Here is a 20,076-nt window from a genome sequence, read left to right on the forward strand (position 1 = left end):
TCCTGGAGGAAGCAGATTACTCCAGGAGGTGCATCAACACAGCACCACACGGTCTGATGTCCTGGGCCTGTGGGTGAGTAACCCCTTCCCACCGCTGAGGAGGGAAAGGTGGGAATGGATAGGATAAGCCATTCATTTATTTGTTCTTTCAAAACAGCCTTGTACTGGGCAGTGGGGACTGAGGACCCCTACTGACACTCAAGAACTCCTGACCTGGCAAGAGTCAAGGAACAGATGATGCCAAGCAGTGATTAACAGATGGAAAGAAAACACTTAACTGCTCATCTCCACAGATACTAAAGAGGCATATGATAAAACTCAATATCCAGTACACTTAAACAAAAATTTTAGTAAAACAGAAACAAATTGACACCTTCTTAAAATAAAAACCAGCACTTTGCTTAACAGAAAAACAAGAGGAAAACTTCCATCATTATTCTTATTCATACTACTCTAAAAGTTCAACAAAAATACACCATTGGTATAAATACTGGGAAAGAAGACTTAATCCATTACTTAAATATAATATGAGTTCTGAAATGGAAAACCCGAGAAGTTCAGCTGAGAAAGTATTATAAACAGTAAAAGAATTTAGTAAGATAGCTAGGTTCAAAATTAATAGAATCAATATTGATAAGTAATAACGAAGTAGAAACCAGGATGAAAGACCTCATTTACAACAGCACCGCAAAATAAAAGCCACCAAGAATAAACTTAATAAGAAATGCATAGAATCTATAGGGAGAGAAATATGGACTGATATTAAGGGGCAAAAAGAAGTTCTGGATAGACAGAAAGACATTATGTTCCTGGATAGAGAGCATCATACAGATATTAACCCTAAGTTAATTTATAAATACGTACTATCCTACTAAACATACACACAGAACTTTTTGGAGGGATGGGTGGTAGTGGCTAGACAAGCTCATTTGAAAGTTCATGTGGCAAAATAAACAAGCAGGAAGAGCAGGAAAATTCTGGAAGTGAAGGAGTGGGCAAAGGAAGGGTAGAGTGAGAATCAGCCTCATCACATATTAAAACATATAAATTAATTAATAATTAAAACAGCACAGGTTAGGGACGTCCCTGGTGGTCCAGGGGTTAGGAGTTCACCTTCCAAAGCAGAGGGTGCAGTTCAATGCCTGGTCAGGGAACTAGATCCTAGATACCACAACTAAAGATCCCTTAGGCAGTCAAATAAATAATTAATAAAAATAAAAAAAAAAGACCCAAATACATTTAAGAACTTAGTAATACAACAAAAGTAACATCTCAAACTGTAGGGAAAAGATGGATTATTGAATTGTTAGTACAACTGCATAGTGAGCTACAAGGCTGGACCCCCATGCCTTACAACAGGATAAGTTACAATAAATGATGAAAGGATATGAAAAATCTTTGTCTCAGAGAGGCAAAGGCCTTTTGGAAATGACACAACTCCAGAAGGATAAAGAAAAGACTAAAATATTCAACTGTAGACAAATAAAACATTCCTGCACAATTAAAAAAAAAAAAAGACACCATAAGCAAGGCCAAGGGATAAATGACAAACTAGGGGGTATCACTCCTACCCCAAGCGTAGGCTAATTTTCCTAGACAGTTAAAAACACCTAGAAATAAGAAACAGAGCAATAACCTGACAGATAAATGGGCAAAGAAGATGAACTGACAGAAAGAAAAGTATAAATGGTTCTAAACACAGGAAATGGAACTTAACCTCCTTATGCTGAGCGGTGACAAGGTGAGGCATTCTCCTCCCAGGATGGGGCAGTGCCTCTGCGAAGGGCAATGCCACCAGAGCTGGGAAAGCCTCAATGCTCTGGGCCTTCTGACCCAGCCGCCCGTGCAGTCTCCCTGGTGCACGTCCAAAAGGATGCACATAGGGTATCGGCTACCGCACTGTGTACAACGACAAAAGCTTTGAAGTAATCAAAATACCCAAAGACTGGAGAATGGTTAACTAAACTACAGTGTAATCACACAGGAGAATACTGAGCCATAGAAAATGAGGAAACTCCTTACATATTAGTGTGGGGTGACCTCCTAAAGGAGTTACTAAATGACTAAAGAAAAATGAGGAAACTCCATAAAGGAGGGAACTCTACATGCTGATGAGATGACCTCCGATATGTATCAACTGACTAAAGAAAGGTTCAAAACACCATACAGAACATGCTGCCTTTCATAAAAAAACACAATAATAAAACCAAAAGGAAAGAATAGATTAGTGTGTGTCCACGGCTAAATGCAGGTCTCTGAAATGATACAGAGGAGACAGGAGATGCTGGTTGCCTCTAGGGAGGAATGCTGAGGGCTGAGGGGGATGGGAGGATTTGTTAAAAATTTACCAAAAAACACATGACCACATGCACACACTGCCCGGGCCCTCCCTGGGCCAAATCAGCTTCCCTGGAAACCCAGCTCCAAGTAGAAGTAAACTTTTCAGTTTATATCTTTTTCTATTACCCAAATTTTAAACTATGTGAATTTTTCTAAAAGGCTCCCGAGGGTCCCAAAGGAAGACACAAACAAACAGAAATACATTTGATGTTCTTTGATAAGGGGCCCTCAACATTATAAAGACAGCAGTTCTTCCTAGCTTAAGCTAAAGCTAACACAATCCCAATTAAAATTACCCACAGGCAGATTCTGAAGTTCATATTCAGGGAATTCCCTGGCAGTCCAGTGGTTAAGACTCTGTGCTTTCAATGCAAGGGATGCAAGTTCAATACCTGGTCAAGGAACTAAGGTTTCCCTATGCCACGAGGCATGGCCACAAAACAAGGTATGGCCAAAAAAATAAAGTTCATATTCATTGATATTAAAGATCTATTGTTGGATGGAAAAGCAAGTGCAGGACAGTGTTTTATTATGTAAAATTCTAGGTTAAAAGAAAACAAAAATATATACATATACATACACACACACATATATACAAAACACTCGGATGTGTATACAAGACACTGCTGTTGAGGAGGAGACTCCCAGCTGGGAGGACAAGAAAGGGAGGGTTACCTTTCACTGTATCCTCTTTATCTTTTTAATTTAATATCATTTTCCAACAAATTAAAACTTAGACAATAACATGATCATCTGGAAGTAAGAATAAGACCATTACGTACCAGGCATGGAAGGAAATCAAGTAATCAGGTACACACCCCACCTGCCTCACTGATCCCTACCTGACTCCATCCTTCAAAACCCTCCTGGGAAGCTCTTTGCAAGATCTCTGGCCTCACCCTCTCTCTCTGCCTCTTCAACTCAGTTTCTCAAAATGGAAAACAGGGGCTTCCTTGGTGGTCCAATGGTTAAGACTCTGCCTTGACACGCAGGGGATACCAGTTTGATCCCTGGTCCAGGAAGATCCTCTGTGCCACGGGGCAACTAAGGCCATGCAGCACGACTACTGAGCCTGTGCTCAAGAGCCCACGGCCTGCAAGTACTGAAGCCCACACACCACAGAGCCCATGCTCTGCAACAAGAGAGAAGCCACCTCAACAAGAAGCCCACGCAAGGCAACTGGAGAGTAGTGCCCGCTCTCCACAAGTAGAGAAAGCCCGTGTACAGCAACGAAGACCCAATGCAGCCAAAAATACATAAATAAATGGAAAACAGGATGTTAGGTCTCACCTTCACGAGGCCTCGGTGGAGGCTTAGTCTGCAACACCCAGCCCAGCTCCCCACTTCCCCCTGACTCACCAGTGGGGCTGCCCAGGATGCCGGGGTCCCCCAGAGGCGGCAGCTACTCTGAATGGCTCCTCATCTTGGCCTCAGGTGGAAGCTGCAAGGACAAGGGTAAACGTGAAAAGTCTAAGAGACAAGGTCACTGTGAGGGGCTGGATGCTAGGAAGAAGAGGAGGAAAGGGGAAGGGGTGGGGAAAAAGATGAGGAAAAGGAAAGAGAAGTAAGAAAGTGAGAAGGGGAAGAGGATCAAGGAAGAGAGGGGAGGGCTCAGGGAGCCGAAAGAAAGCAGGAGATGGTTAAAGGGAGGAGGGCCTTCCCGCGGGGCTGACTGACAAGGGGGTGAGGAGCAGACCCAACAGGCCTGCCTGGAGGTGGAGACCACACCATTGGAGAAGGGAGCCAGGACCCCCTGTTCTCTGGCCCTCCCCCAGGACCAGTGGCCTGGCCAGGAGGCTGGACTGGCCCCCAGAAAGACATGCAGAGGGGGTAGATGCAGCTCCACGACTAAGGCAGGGCCCCCACAATGCAGAGTCTGCCAGAAAGAGAAGGGGACCCTGGGGAGATCCAAGGAGACAAGGCATTCCCTAAGCCTGGGAGCTGGGGGGTTGGAGGGGTGAGGCAGGGCCACAAGACCCCAGGGGCCCTGCTCCTAAATGTGCATGGGGACCAAAAGAAGGTGTTTCCAGGCAAGAGAAAGAAGTGGCCATCCCCAAGGGCAGACCACCAGCAAGGCCAGGAGGCTGGGGCTCTGCTCAGGAGGGTGGGTGGAAGGGGCAGGTCTTGGGCAAAGCCACGCTTCCTGCCACTAGTGCAGGGTCAACCGCAAACTGCTGGTCTGCAGGGTGACTTTAGGGGGTACAGGTTTTAAAAGTGAATATTTTAAAATAAATCTTAAGTAATTAGTACTTCATAAAGAGTTGGGGGCGGGGGAAGGCAGTGCTACTCAAATGATGGGTTTTTTAAAAAAAGAATTTAATAAGACAATGTAGTCTTTGGGTTTCCCAGGTGGCTCGGTGGTAAAGAATCCACCTGCCAAGCAGGAGAGGCAGGTTTGATCCCTGGGTCAGGAAGATTCTCTGGAGAAGGAAACCGCAACCTGCTCCAGTATTCTTGGCCTGGATAATCTCACGGACAAAGGGGGCTGGTGGGCTACAGTCCATGGAGTTGCAAAGAGTTGGACACGACTGAACAACTAAATAGCAGCAGCAAATAGTCTTTACTATCAATACACACCAGACACCTAAAGCACTTTTTATTAACTTTTTAATTCTCGTAGCAACCCTATGAGGTACATACCTCACAATTTAAGATGAAGCAACTGAGGCACAGAGAGGTTCAGTAACTTGCCCAAAGTCACACAGCTGGGAAGGGGCAATTTAAATATAGTCTAGACCTGCAATACAATAACTTCTAGAAGCCACATACGGGTACTGAAACTCCAGATGTGACCATATAGTGAAGTGTGCTCTATACAACACACACTGGATTCTGAAGACTTAGTAAAAAAAAAATTTATTACATAATGAAATTATAACATTTTGGATATTTGAATTAACTATGGTATTAAAATTAATTTCTCCTACTTATTTTTAATGTGGCTACTAGAAAACTTTAAATTGCATTTGTGGCTTGCATCACGTTGCTACTGGACGGTGCAGCTCCAGACTCGTAACCACTCTATATACAGCCATTCAAAAACGACAACAAGCTCTAACTGAGCAGCTGCTGCAGGTCAGGCACTGTTCTCAGGATTCCACATGGATTGATGCATGACAGCCCAACCAGGCTACTGGAATGACCAGGGCTGGGAAACAGGAAACCACCTCTCCGTCCCTGAGAAGGGCCCAGCCCCCTCCAGGGCCTCTCTCAAGTTCCTATTCCTGCACTAAGGGCTTCAGGCCAAGGTCAGACTCAGGGACTCCGCACTGACACACCTCTAGGACAGCCCGTTCAAGGCATTAAAAGCATGAGCCAGACCAACCTCGACCCACCCTCCAGGAATCTCAGGCTTGATGGCATCAGATACCACCCAGCCAGCAAAAAAACAGCCCACAGGGCCCTCACCAGTCTGGGGGTCTGGGAAGGCTTCCTGGAGGAAGCAGCCCTTTGAAAAAAGAAGTCTGGAGCAGTGCGTTGCTGAACCATGCTACGGCCTAAGACAAAGAAAAAAATCTGCAATACTAAACCTCTTTATTTAAATTTTTGATATTTTGCTTATCTTGGATTTTTTCATTAATTTTTATTTTTAAAAAAATATTGCTGAAAAATGTTTACCTGGATTACCTTGAGCTTTTTGGCCTCCACTCCCCCTTATATTTTGCACTCACTTATTCTGTCTCACTTGCTCCACCCTAATTCTGGTCTGGAGTCTGGAGGTTTAAGCCTTTCCCCTGCTATGACACATCACTGAATTTCCACTGCAGGGAAGCAGGGACCAGAAGAGATGGGCGTCATCCTGTTGCGACAGCCTGGCCACAAGTTTGGGGGTTCCCCTCCCCAGCACCCCAAGGGCCCAGCTCAGGCTTCAACATCTCACCAGCCCACCCTGCTCCTGCTGTTACCCTGGCTCCCTCCAGCAACTCTGCTGAGCCAACCTGGGTCTCACTCCTGCTCAAAATACGTCCCACGGTTCCCAGTGTCCTTAAGTACACCTCCTCGGACCATCCTTCGACCCGCTCCAGCCCTGCCGTTTACAGATGAAGAAACAAACACCCACAGGGAGGAAGTGACTTGCTCAAGTTGTCAAGATGTGCCCCAAGCCCCAACCAGGCTCAGTTGGCCCATCACTCCCTCAGTTTCATTTTTGGCACCAGCTTAACACATGGAAGCCCCCCAGATGGTCTGCTGACAATGAGCAAATGAACTACATCCTCCCACCTTCGGATGCTGACTCAGCTGCCTTCTCCAGAAAGTCCTCCCTGACCACCCCCTTGGGCTCCTAAGCCTCAGACGCTGAGTCATGCAGCTCAGTGCTGCTCCTGCTCTGTTCCTGGCTGTCCCATTTGTGAGCAGGGTCCATCTCTACCCAACCTCCAACCTGGCCTGAGAGCCTGCACCTTTTTGTTCCCCCTGCCCTCCACAGTAGAACCCAGGACCTGACTGGGCTTACTTAGGACATTACTCTGTAAGGATACTTACTTAGTCCAGGAGTAAGTAAGGGTTGTTTAGAGTCTCTAACCCATGCCAACTAGTCCTTCTTCAGGTCCAGCCTGTGTCCCTCTTGCTGGAGCCAAAACTTTTACACTTCTGTCCTTTAACTACCATTCCAACCCCAAGGGCAGAGTTTAAATCTCATCGCCCCCTTCTCTGTCCCAGCCCAGCATCTCTCTCAAGCATCCCTGCCCACTCCTGACTGAGGACCCCAACACTGCCAGTCCAGCAGGAAGGCAGCCCTGAGCCTCAGCTAAGGACAAGCACACTCCCACTTCCCTGGTTTCCTAAACACCTGCCGCATGTCCAGCCCCCGCCAGATTTCCACCTTCACCTGAATCATCCCCATAAGTCCCAAGCCTGGGATTTTTATCCCATTTCAATGCAGGCTGTGTGAGGTGCTGGGTCACTTGCTAGAGCCGAGAGGGCCTTCAGAGGATGTGACTGTCTGGCAGAGGCAGAGAAGCTTCCAGGGGGTACTCGTGAGCTGGGCCTTGAAGGATGAGCAGGAGGCTGTACTTCTAAGCCAAGGGAACTCAGTTTGCGGGGCCCAGGGATGGGAAAGGACCTGGCAGATGCAGAGACGGGGAGAGCTCAGTGGGGCAGGAACAGGGGAGGCAAAAAGACACCCGGGGAGGCTGAGGGATCTGCCCTTGGTGGTCCATGTGGGTGTGAGCCTCCTTTGCATTCTGATTTGTATGAATGGGTCAGGCCTGCATCTGGATGCCTTGCTGATTCTAACTCCTTCCCCACTCAGCTCTGGAGTCCTCTCAGCGAGGACCCTTCCCCAACTGTATTTTCAAAGTCCCCCCAGCACGGAGCTGTGCTCCAGATGCAAGAGCAGGCCCAACGGTGGGGGGAGTGGAAGGGGAGGAAGGCAGGCCGAGAGCTTCAGACCTGGGGCCTCTATCTCTCTACCCCCAACCCCTCCTCCCCCTCACAGCACCCCACCCAAGGCAGGCTGGGCAGGGACCCCAGTGCCCAGACCTCAGGAAAGCCCTCAGGCCCTCCACACAGGAACTAAGAGCAGTACACATCCGGCTAGACCAAGGTCTACTAACCACAGCCCACCCATACCACAAACTGCACACCTCACACAGCCTCCAGGGACACACACCTTCCACCCCACCTAGCAGCCACATGACCGGCCTGACCCCACCACACACACAGCCGTCAGTCCCCACGCTCACGACCAACAGTCTGACTGTGGACAGCTGCCCAGAGCCCCCCACTGCCCACACCCCCCGCCCCCAGCCCAAGCACCAGGTCATACCTGAGGGCAGGGTCACCCTCAGCTGCTCCCCTCCTGGCTGTTCTCAGGGTTCCGTTGATATAGACAAGAGGACTTGGAGACACTTCCCTCAGATATGAGGAACTAGGTGGAGGCTGGGTTCCCAAGCCCAGAGTGTGCAGAAGTGGCCCCCGCCCTCTGCAGACCTCTGCCAGCTCTCTCGGGCCCTGCCAGGCAAGGCAGCAGGTGCAGCGCTCAGGCAGGCAGCTGACGAACCAAGAAGCCTATTTTCTGTTTCTCAGGGACTGATGGCCACACGGGCTCCAAGGAGGCACGCTGGGGTCTCCTGCCCCAACCCCAGCCCCAGATCTCTGCCCCTTCACCTGCCCCCTATACTTCTGCCCCCCTCCTGTCTTTGATGTAGCCTGTCCTCCAGGGTCCCAGGAATGATGGCGGCTGACAAGGTACAGCCCATAGGGCAGTGAGGACCGACTGAGCCAGGCCCCAGGGCTTGCCTCGGCCATCTATCTGGTGGGGAGCTGGGGGCCACCAGCTCTAGCCCAGAACCCATCCTCCCAGGACACCAGGCAAGATCAGGTTCCGGTTCTGGCTCCATCACTTTTCACCTGAAGCCGTGGGAAAGTCACATCACACTCTGAGCCTCAGTGTCCCCTTCCACAGAACAGAGCTGTCACCCAGACGACCGTGACACATGACCATGTGTGTACTAGAGGCCACGCTCACTCGGCATCTGCTCACTCCTCCGCTGCTGAGATAGACACTTCCTGTTCTGAGCCCCAAGGCCTTGGCTGGGCCTGCCCAGAAGGGTCCTTGGTGCTGGCCCTGGAGCCTGACTCTAGCCTAGACACCCTCAGCACCCTGGAATTCTCAGTTCCCCAGATACCAATGACTCCTGCACCCTGCCTCCAGCCATGTCCCCCTGCAGGGCTCCAGACTGGATATTCCACTCCTCCTGGATCTCCTTCTAGGGGAACCACAGATACAGTGCATTCTCCACCCCACAGTGAACCCACCCACTCCCCTCTCCTGGGGAAAGCAGGCGAGGCCATTGAGCAAATTAGACAAAATACCTCTTGCTAAAAGAGCCCCATAGCAGGGCAAGCAGCTCAGCAAAGAGGACAGGCTGAGTTTCAATCCCCCTCTCCCAGCCCTCCCCCAGCCAGGTACCCTTGGGCAGTGCACAACATGCACATCTGAACCCAGCAGACCAGGTGAGAGGCAGGATATTTTAACAACCTCCTTAAGGCAGCCCCTTCAGCATCACCCTAATAAATACAAAACTAGTTTTATTAATGATCAATGGACATTTAAGGGACAGTGAACTTCCCTGACCTAAATTCCAGACCTACTCCTAACTCCTACCCCAATCTTGAAAGATTAATCACTTTCTACAACCTCCATATCTGGACTGTTTGAAGTTTTCACAGTTGCATTATCACTTTCATAATTAGAATAAAAAATGATAAAAGTATTTTTAGTCTATTAGAATTGAGTTTGTCCCAGTTTCTCCCCTAAAACCATCATTATAAAGTAGCTTTTTTATTTTAAATATGACATGCATAGAATACCAGGAGAACTACAGTAAATGAAACTGATTTCCTGGGCCATCTGGACTGGAAGATGCAAAACTTAGCTGCAAAGCTTACCTCCTCTCTCACTGTCTTATCCTCCCGAAGTTCTCAGACATAGTTTATCAAATAACAACCTCTGCCAGCCACCAACCAGAGGTCCAGAGGCCAATCACAGGCCGAAGCCCATGGCCCTTCAAATGGGAAGTGGACTGAGTCCTTTATGAACAGGAGACTCCAGGGTTCCTGTGGCTTGCCGTTAGACAGCATCTGACCCCACCCTATCAATGCCCCTCACCCACATTCCCCCAAACCTTCCCACTCTTATGCCCAAGCCCCTCTCTACTCTGGAGAGGACGAAGTGTGAATGTCTGAAGTACCTCACTCACAGTAAATGAAGTGGAAAGTTAAAAGGCTTGGTTTTCAGGCCTTGTCATAAGTCCATGACAGACAAACAACAAGATTCTACTATACAGCACAGGGCACTGTATTTAATATCCTGTGATAAACCATAATGAAAAAGAATATAAAAAGGAACATATAGGTACTGTATAACTGAATCACTTTGCTGAACAGCAGAAATTAACCCAACATTCATTGTACATCAACTTCAATTCAATTAAAAAAAAAAAGTCTATGACATACTAGCTTCCTTGGCCCTACCAGCACCCGCCTCCCAAACAGATCACCCTGGACCACTCCCTCCCGCTCCCCCATCTCCCCACTGCCATATTTCTAACTCACTCCTCTTCTCCACCTGCCCCTCCTCAGCCGGCCTGACCCCTGGGCCCTCCTCCCTGCCTCTTGCCATTCTGCTACCTTTAACCAGAGCATCCTCCACCTGCTCCTCTAACCACCCCCTTCAAGACAGAGTTCTTGCAAACCCAAATCCCACAGCCCTGAGCCACATCCATCCACCTTCCCTAGACCCCCAACCCTTCACTCTTCAGGTCCCACCCTTCTTGCCTTGAAGGGTGGCCCAGCCAGCCACACTGCACCTGGAGAGAGCGGGGCCCTCTCATCAGGAAAGCTCAGGCTCTGGCCTGGCCCCCTGGCGCCTCAGTCACAGACACAGCCTCCTGGGCTGGAAACGCCCTAGGCCGGACAGGAAGCCAACCCCCACCAGAGGTGCTGAGGTATACCACAGCACAAGTCCAGGCCGATCTGCCTCTGTGACCAATGCCCCCCCGGAGGGGGTCGGGGGGGCTCTTAACACTGCAAATGAGGCAGAAACAGGAAGAAACAGGGCTGACCACGTGGAGGATGGGCGTGCACAGAGTTGATGAGGGGCTCCCAAGCAGCAGCAGTGGACAGAAGCAGACAGGTCAGTCAGACCCTCACTTCACGCCAGAAGAACTGAGGACAGCCCTGGCTTGACAGGGGGTGTAAGGGCAGGGGGGAAGGCAGCTTGACTTCATCCCCTCTGAGGCGACCAGGTACCTAACACACCTGCCACAAAGGAGGAGAGCCTGGGGCTCCTCTGCACCCAGAAGCAACCTCCCAGGAGAACAGGGACCTGACCCTGTCCTCTCCCTAGGTGGGTCCCTGGAAGTGACAAGCCAGAGGATCAGCAGGCCCCTTGCTGCTGGCACCTGAAAAGAGGAAGCTCCTGTTTCAGTGCATGGAGGTGGCCAGATGGGCAGGGCAGGGGCTGGAAGGGAGAGAGGGAGATGGGGGACAGGGGGCAGGGGACCAGCCCCACGGGCTCTGGTCTCCAGTCTGTTGTAGGACCTCAGCTGCCCCCCACTCTATAGTCAGATAAGAGGCAGGAAAAACTCTCCTCTCTCACTCACAGGGAACATTCTAACCCACTTATCTGACCCAGCCATCCCTACCTAAAAAGACAAAAGGCCACAGTTATGGAGTGCTTCCCACCTACCAGGCGCTGGGCCAACCCTGCTACCTGGATAGCTTCATATAATTTTCATGACAATCTAGAAAGTGGAAGGTTTTAGCCCAACTTTACAGACAAGGAAGAAACTGAGTCTCAGAGAGGTTAAGCAACTTGCCCAACATCACACCGGAGCCCCTCCTTTCACTCCATGTCCTCAGAGGGGAGAGTGGCGATCAGGAGCAAGGAGGTCAGGTGGGAGAGGGGAGGAAGGATGAGTGTAGGCTGAGAAGGGCCTTGAAGGCCACTCTAAGACACTCAGCCTTACTGTCCAGACAACAGGAAGCTTATCAAGGGCTGTAGGGTGCACGGGACTGCAGGCAGGCAGGTGGCCACGGGTCCTACTGCTGTGAGACTTGGGAATTCACTTAACTTCTCTGAGTCTTGGTTTCACCACCTGTATACTGGGCTTGTGGGAATAAATGTAAGCCTTCAAACAGAGCCCAGCCTACCAGTTCTCCCTCCCCAGTGACTTCCACATCCCTCAGAGTAAAAGCCAAAGTCAGCATGAGGTCCACCAACCCTGCATGGTCTGTTCCTGCCTCGATATCACCCCAACCTACTCCAAGTGCTCTCGCCTCAGGGCTGGGCCCTGGAGCTCCCTCTGCTGAAATGCTCTTCCAGACACCGGTGCAACTCACTCTCAGGCCTTTTCCAGCAGACAATGGATTACATATTTATCTGTTCATTTGCTAGTCTCCTCAGCTGGATGATGAAGCACTGTCTCATTCATGGCTCTATCCCCAGTGGTTACAAGTGTCTGGCCCGGGGTGGGGGTGGAGGGGGTGGTGGATGAACGGACATCTACAGAGTTCCTGGTCAGGAACTCGGGGCAGGAGCCCGTGACATGGGTAGGGTAAGGGATGGCTGGAAGAGGCAGGTGTCAAAGTTCAAGGTTCGAGTCCGGAGCTCAAGGAGTGAAAGATTTAACTCTGAGATGCCTTGGCACCCTCCGTGGCTGGGCCTGCCCCTTCTCTCCACCTTTGAGGTTGCTCCAGCCACTTCTACTGGGCCAGCCAGAAAAACACTGCTGAGGGGCCCTCACCCACACAGGGGAAGTCCTGACTCTCAGACACCACTGACGGTTCCCTGGAGCAGGTCTGAACTGCCCTAGACTTCCAGAAGTCTCTGAGCTCAACACCTGCCTCTCCTGCCTGCCTGCCTGTTCCTTCCATGGCTCCCCATTTCCCAGTGGGGCTTAAAGGGCCCCCACCCTCTGGCTCCCACCCCTCACTCCTCCCTTCCAGTTCATTCCCTCCACTCTCACTGCTGGACACTAGATCTCCAGGACTTCGCTCACCATGTTCCCTCTACCTCGCCCTTCAAGTGTCACCTTCTCCAGGCAGCAGTTTCCAACTCCCATGGTCACAGCCTGGGTCACACTGAGATGTCACTATCATTGTGTCACATACACACACACTCTCTCTCACCCCAGCTTTGGCTAGGTGTCCCCTGAAGGCAGAACCAGGGTCTGATTTCCCTGCATCCCCAGCTACCAGCCTAAGGTTGGCAGACAGTGAATATCTACTGCTTGAATGAAATCTCCTGATTTGACAAGTGGAGAGTTAGGAACCCAGGCGAGTGATGATGTGCCCAATGTCACACTGCTATCAGTGGCTAGAACCTGGCCTTCAGGCTCCCAGACCAGGTGCCTCCCATTCTGCTCACACCCACCAGTTATAACTCCAGTTCCTGCCTGTCAGATCCCAGCCCTGTTTTTTCCTGGCCCCACATCCCCAAGCACCTGCTCCTGAGGCATTTAGGAACCTCCTAACCCAATCCTCCCCAACTCCAGAAGGGGAAAGTCAGCCCCAGAAAGGAACAAGAACCTAACCAGGGCCACACAAGTCAGGACAGGACCCAGACCACCCAGCCTGAACTGGAAAGAACTATTCCCAGGAAAAGAAGTACCAGGGGGAAGTGACCTCAGAAATACTGGAGTAACCCCCCATCTCCAAGTGGCTGGGCCAATCTCACACTAAGAAATGTGGATTTTCAAGTCACAGGCAGTAGAGGCAGATGAGTGTTTGGGTTCACGTCCTGGAACAGAGCCCCTAGAACCATGAGACACTCCCTGCATCTCTGGCCTCCCTAGACTCAGCTATCCATCTTTACAGCAAGAAGTAGATACCAGGAGGAACAGCCCCAGTCTGAGGAAAAGGCATCACTGACTTAATGGACATGAGTTTGAGTCAACCCTGGGAGTTGGTGATGGACAGGGAGGCCTGGCGTGCTGCAATCCATGGGGTCACAAAGAGTCAGACATGACTGAACGACTGAACTGAACTGAACTGAGGGAAAAGGTAGGACCTGGGCCTCCAGGACCCCTTTACCAAGCAAGAGACTCCAGCCCAAAGCTGTTTTACTGTCCTCTGGCAAAGCTCAGTCCCCAGCCTGCCCCTCAGGGAGGCCCTAACATGCTAGAGCCTCTGGAAACACAGAACCACACAGAGCCTGACTGGGTGAAGGTCCCCATTCCCTGTCTCCCTAACATGCTAGAGCCTCTGGAAACACAGAACCACACAGAGCCTGACTGGGTGAAGGTCCCCATTCAAATGGGCTAAAGGCTCACCCAGCTCACACACCAAGGGGTGCAGAGCCAGGGACATGGAATGCTGATGGCACCCACACAAAGGCAAAAGCACAGTCCTCCAAGGAAGAATCTGGGTCTGAGAACATACCCATGAGCACACAGGAACACGCAGCAGAAAGGGGCTCACCCAGCCAGGAAGTCTTGCGCTTCCCTCATGGGGAGGGAACAGCTCTCGACCCCATGGGGCAGCTCCTGCCTCCATGCCCAGGTCTCTTTGAGGCCAACTGCTGTGCCCACAGGCCCACATGGGCACTGGGAGGAGATGCGGGAGGCACTGTGAATTACCTGAAGGCTCTCAGCCAAGGCCCAGTCTCCCTGTCTCCCAAGGAGGCTCAGGGCCTCCCGGGCCCAGGTCTCTGTCCACCATCCCACCAGAGCCCTTGAGCCTGGCTCTGACACTTCAGAGCTGGACCTGGGCCTGCTGAGCCATTCCACATGTCCCAAGAGGGCCTGGTACGCCAGTAGTGTGACCCAGGCATTGCTCTGTGAGCCGAGCTGGGCCTCTCTCAATCCTAGTCCGGTATCCAGGAGGACAGCCCCACCCACCCCAGGGAATGAAAAGGAGACCTGGCCGCTGTCTGTCTTCTCCCCCACCCCCATTAAGATGGCTATCTCTTCAGCTACCACCTAGTCCATTCCAGGTCCTGGTTCTCAGATTTCTTGAGAGGTGTGTGTCTCCTGGGTGTGTCTGCTGGGAGCAGTGGGTACAAAGGGCACGCAGGGCCTGGAGGTGGCTGGGCCACTGTCTCCCCCCTGCTCCACCCCCACCCCAGGCAGCCCTGAGAAATTTTCCAGGCCTTGTCCGTCTGGCACCCGCTGGCCAAGGTGTGGCACAGGGCTCAGCCTCAACTCAGGATCCACTCAGCCCATCTCGAGGCTCTGCAGACTCTTGGACTCTCCAATCTAAGAAAACTGGAAGCTGGGGATCCCCAACACATAAAACCCTTGATTCCCAATGCCCACAATCTCAGACTCCTAAAATCCCAGCTGCCCAATGTGGGGAGAGGGAGTGCGGGAATGGAGAAGCCCACCCCCACCCCCCATCCGTGATGTGTGGTTTCTGTCCTGAGCTGTCTGAACCTGGGAGCCTGGGAAGTCCCAGGTACTGCTTCTTTTTTTAAGAATTGAATATTTTAAGGATTTACCTTTTTTTTCTGTTCTACAACAGTTCCTACTGAACATATTCATAAATCAACAGGAGATATCTGGGTTGCCATAAAACTTACATTTATCTCAGCATATTTCTATAAATACAGATATTTAAAAAACAGTGCTGCTGCTTCTTGCTTCTTCCCTGAAGTTCCAGGAAAGTTGAGTCCATGACCAGTCAAAGGTCTCTCACTGAACCAGAGGCCAGGGATAGACCGGCCAAGGACCTGACTCTAGGCCTCATTACAGGTAGAGCCCTGGCCCAGCATCATGGTGGGAAAGAGAAGGAGGGGAGGGAAGGAGAGAAGGGGATGCTAAAGGCAGGGCAGTGCCCCCAACGGGGGCAGGGAAAGCGGCAGAGGAGACCCAGGCACCTGGAGGAGGGGACAATCTGCGCTGGTGCATAGTCAGCCCAAGTTCCTGCTCCCCTATCCTCCGGTCTGACCCACCCCAGCACTGGCCTGGCCAGAAGGAGGGAGGGCAGGGCTAGGCTCTGCCAAAGGCCCTGGGCGGCTGAGATTCCAGGTGTGACCTGAGGGGCGGCTGTGAGAGGTCGGGGTCCTGCCCTCACAACAATGAAGAGGAGGAAGACTTCGCCACATCCTCCTCCCAGGGTGGGGTAGGTGTGCTTTCTGATCCCTGAATCCTCCTCTGGACCCCACTGGCCATGGGCCTCACACTCTTGACCACAGCTGGTCTCTGCTTCTCGGCCTCTTAGCTCTGGAACCATGTTCCCCAGGCTTGTTTATTCAGGCTCAGACACCCCGCAGGTACCAGGCCCCAGGTGCCTGGAGAGGAATCCATTCCAGTGTGAAATGGAGTATTTCCTTGCACGTCCCCATACACAGAAAAGCGCTAAATTCCTTAATTTGAAATATCTGGTTTTCCTTAATTAACAATAATTTTTTGATGTTCAAACTACCTGCCCCTTGTAGCAAGCTTCTGTGACTCCTCCCCCAGCCTCCTAGGAATAGTTTTCTCAGGGTCACTGGAGATGCTGTTTCTGAGGCCTGAAGTCCTAAAAATTCCCATGAAATAAAACAGAACCCTCAATTGCTAGGTTGTGACTATTTTTTCAGTTGACCCTGGTTTGATCAGAGAGGAAGACTTGGACTCTGTGACCAGGCAGGTGAGCAGTGCTTAAAGGAAGCTCAGAGCTTCAGAGGCCCAGAAGGCCCTGACCAGGTGGGGAGGTGGAGTGCCTCAGAGTCTCAGTTCTCCCTTTCCTCAGCTGAAAGATTCTAGGCAAGTCACTTAACATCTACTGACCTCAGTTTTCTCATCAGTAAAAAGGAGAACCACTGTACTCTACCACTGCTCTTTCCTGTCCAGTTTATACAGGAGAACCACTGTCCAAACTGGACAGGACAAGGGCAGTGAGCAGGAGTTCCCTCATCCTAGGGCTGGGCGTCTGAGGGTTAGAACTTGACAGCACCCAGTACAGCCTGCAAGCTGGCATCCGATCCCCACAGCACATCGCCAGCAAAGTCACCTGCCCAGTGGCCCTCCAGTCCCTGCCTGCCACCCCATCCAGGAGTTTCCAGAGAAGGACAGGGTTTGGCTCTTGCCTGCCTGCAGTATCTCCCAGTGCTCAGGGTTCTCACTGTGAAGTTTCAGAAGTTCAGACTCCCAGCTCTTCCATATAATAAACGATCTCAGGAAAATTACATAACTTCTCAAGGCCTCAGTTTCTTCATCTGTAAAATGAGAACAGTGCCTACTCCATAAAACTATTGCTGAGAATTAAATGAAATCACTACATACAATGTTTAGCACGGTGACTGAAACATAATAAGCGTCCAAGAAACAGTAGCTACTGCTACTAGTATTACTACCAAAAAATAATTTTGTTATTGAATTGGTCACTTAACTCCACATCCCCTCCCTGCGACTCTGACTATCCCAATGGTCTGGGACAGACGTCCCGTGTATGGGACAGAATCTTTCTTCCCCTTCTGAACTAAGTTCTAAGGGATGAGACAGAGAAATTCCACGGGAAGGTCACGTGGAAGACCAGCTATGCACTGCCCTCCCTCCCTCCACCGCTGGCCTTCCCTGAACCTGGGGTCATCTGCCTTCAGGGGCTGGGACTGTCCTCCCCAGAACCCTGCTTAGAATCTACAGGTCTGGGGGCCTGACAGTGGGGTGGTGGGGGCGGGGAGTCTAAGTGGACAAGATATCCTCTCTGATCAGGGCTGGGGTATTGGTGTTGAGTCCCCAAACATTGTTGGGAGTGCACTTGTAGGGAATCTCTGAGGGCCTCCCCATATCCTCCAGCTGTTCAAATCCTTGGTGCAGAATCTCTTCCTGAAACAAGAAATGCCCCGCCACGCGGGATTGTGGAGGGGGAAAAGAGTCCAGCCTGACTGAGATGCGGGACGGGGTGGCCCAAGGGACTGGATTCTGCTCCTAAGGGAGGGCCAGGTCTGCTTGGCTGGGGTCACACTCTGTGCTAGAGACTACATTGGCCACTACCCAGGAGAAAGCCCCTCACTGAGAGAAACCGTGGATGGAGCTCAAGGAGTGAGCTCAAGGAGTGATGTCAGGCTGGGGGAGGGGAAATCAGATCAAAAGAGGCAAACAAACGCCTGGGTCCTGACCCTGCCTCTACCACTTATTTGCTGTGATCTTGGGCAAGTTATTTAACCTCTCTGTGCCTCAGTTTCTTTATCTGTAGAATGGTCCTTGACTTCTAAGCTTGTTGGGAGGACGAAACAGGTTAACATATGTAATAGTTCCCACAGAGGTGCTATGTGCATTTGCTGAGGTCATTCTCACTGAAGCTATTACTCAGCTCTCTCTGAGGCTGTTTCTTTCCCTGTGTTACTGGAAGATGACCCTTGTCTCATGGAATGATGTAAAGTTAAATAAAGTAACAAATTTGCGGTGTCAGGCACACCATAGGTATTCAAGTCAAGTAGAGCTCTCTCCATTTCCCTTTCCTCTCCCCAAGAGGGCCCAGATGAGAAGTCACTTCGGAACCCCTCTCCTGCCCCACCCCAGCTCAGGGCTTGCTGTGTGATCCTGGTCTGATCTCTGGCCCCTGACCTCAGTCTCCTTATCTATGAAAAAAGCTTCTGGGCCAAGTGATTCCTGACTGTCCATGGCCTCCTTCCCACCTCCATTCCGTCCTTCCTTCTCCATTTCCAATTCATGTCCTACTGCACCCACTGCTTCAGCAACAGAACCCTGGGAACCCTAAAGTGGGGTGGAGGGGACAGCTGGTGGGCAAGAGGTACCCGCCTGCAAGCAACCCAGTACCCACCCCAGGTCCCCAAGGGTTAAGATCCAGAGTGAAGGGCGGGGGGCCAGGGTCAGTGCTGGACAGACGGGCCTGCAGCCCGGGGCCTGCCTCCCCTCCCCCTATCCTAGGAACAGAGGCCACTTGTTTGAGCATCAGCTGGCTGGCTTTGAGCTCAGCCAAAGGAAGAGTGGGGTGGGGAAGGGAGAGGGCCCCTGGAGAGTGGAAGGGACTCCCTTCTCCCCTAGGGCTTTGTACTGGGCTAGTCCACACCTAGCCCCTTGGACTCTCAGAGGCCCCTTACCCCTCTGAAGTGACTCCTTCTCCCCAGGTTCTCCCTGGGGGTGAGTGTTCTCCTTGGGGGTCAGTGAGTGTCTCCCAAACACCCTTGGTGGAGATGGGGGCTGGATTTAGGCTCAGACAGGCTCAATTCTTGCTCCAGCAAACTCTCTCTTTGGAGCTTAGGGCCAGGTCTTATCACTCAATCCTGCAGATGGGGAAATGGAAAAGTTTGGGAACTTGCAGAGTCACACAGAGTTTGGTGACTGTCCCAGGTCCCAGTTAGTCCTGGGCTCTGCAGTCCCCTTTCTCACAGAGTTCTAAGGAGATCCAGGAGGTCTGATGGGGAGAAAACTTGCCGGGGTGGGAGAGGGTGGGGGCGGGCAGCGGTGGGGAAGACAAGCAACCTGCACAAACAGCTGAGGCTTGACACGTGGAAAGGCATGACTGGAGTCCGAGAGATGGTGGGGGTGAGGCTAGGGTTGACTGGAGAGGCCTGAATGCCCCAAGGAAGCCTGGGAGAAATCTGTCCACTTCCACTTCACAGTTGTGAGGACTCTTGCCTGGGAACACCCCCTCCCGCCGTACTCCAATGAGCAAGCAGCAAACGGGGAGAGGGGATCCCCAAGGCAGCGTCTGGACCATCCTCAGCCAACCATAGCACTGGGGGGACTGGTCCTCTCTACACCCGACCTCTGCCACCCATTCCAGCCACTTCCATCTCCTTGTCATTCCTCAAACACACCACACAAGTTCCTGCCTTTACACAAGCTCTGCCCTCCTCTGAGGGTCCTTATCCTTGTGAATTACCACTTAACTGCCCAGGCCCATTCCAATCATCTCCTCCTCCCTGCGCCTCAGTGTCTGATTCCACCTCAGTACCTGTCTGCACCTGTATTCTGACTCTGCTGGGCTCCTTCTACCCTGTAATGAGCTTGCTGGGAGGTCTCTCCCAGCCTAGACACTGCTCTCCGAGCACAGGTATTCTGGGTGTTTCTGTCTGGACCTTGCTGCACAGTCAAATCCTTCCCTGAGTACTTTCATACATTTGTCCAACACTATAGTGCTCTCCCCACCAAGCCGGGGAATCAAAGCAGGCTCCCGGGACAGAAGCCTTGGGGTAGTGGGGAGCATATACCAGATGCCGACCAGAGCTCCCCAGCACTAAAACTCAGCCTTGGAGATCTGGGACCAGACACCCACCCCACACCCTCAGGTCGCATTCTGAGTTTGCTTCCTCCAGTCCCAGGAACCCACTCCCGGCTTGAC

General features: G+C 51.5%; 1 protein-coding gene across 5 annotated transcripts in view; it reads right to left on the bottom strand.

The window, feature by feature from the left end:
* Nucleotides 1-20,076, bottom strand: part of ARAP1 (ArfGAP with RhoGAP domain, ankyrin repeat and PH domain 1) — a 61,395-nt gene that overhangs the window by 40,626 nt on the left and 693 nt on the right. For 4 of the 5 annotated variants that reach the window (XM_043480774.1, XM_043480777.1, XM_043480773.1 and 1 more), the window contains exon 2: nucleotides 3,700-3,781. The gene's annotated coding sequence lies outside the window, so the exon portion shown is untranslated. Of the gene's footprint in view, nucleotides 1-3,699; nucleotides 3,782-8,107; nucleotides 8,213-20,076 lie in introns of those variants that run through there. The other variant, XM_043480775.1, reaches the window with a different exon arrangement.

The sequence above is a fragment of the Cervus canadensis genome, chromosome 11, assembly GCF_019320065.1.
Source record: "Cervus canadensis isolate Bull #8, Minnesota chromosome 11, ASM1932006v1, whole genome shotgun sequence".
NCBI classification, from domain to species: domain Eukaryota; kingdom Metazoa; phylum Chordata; class Mammalia; order Artiodactyla; family Cervidae; genus Cervus; species Cervus canadensis.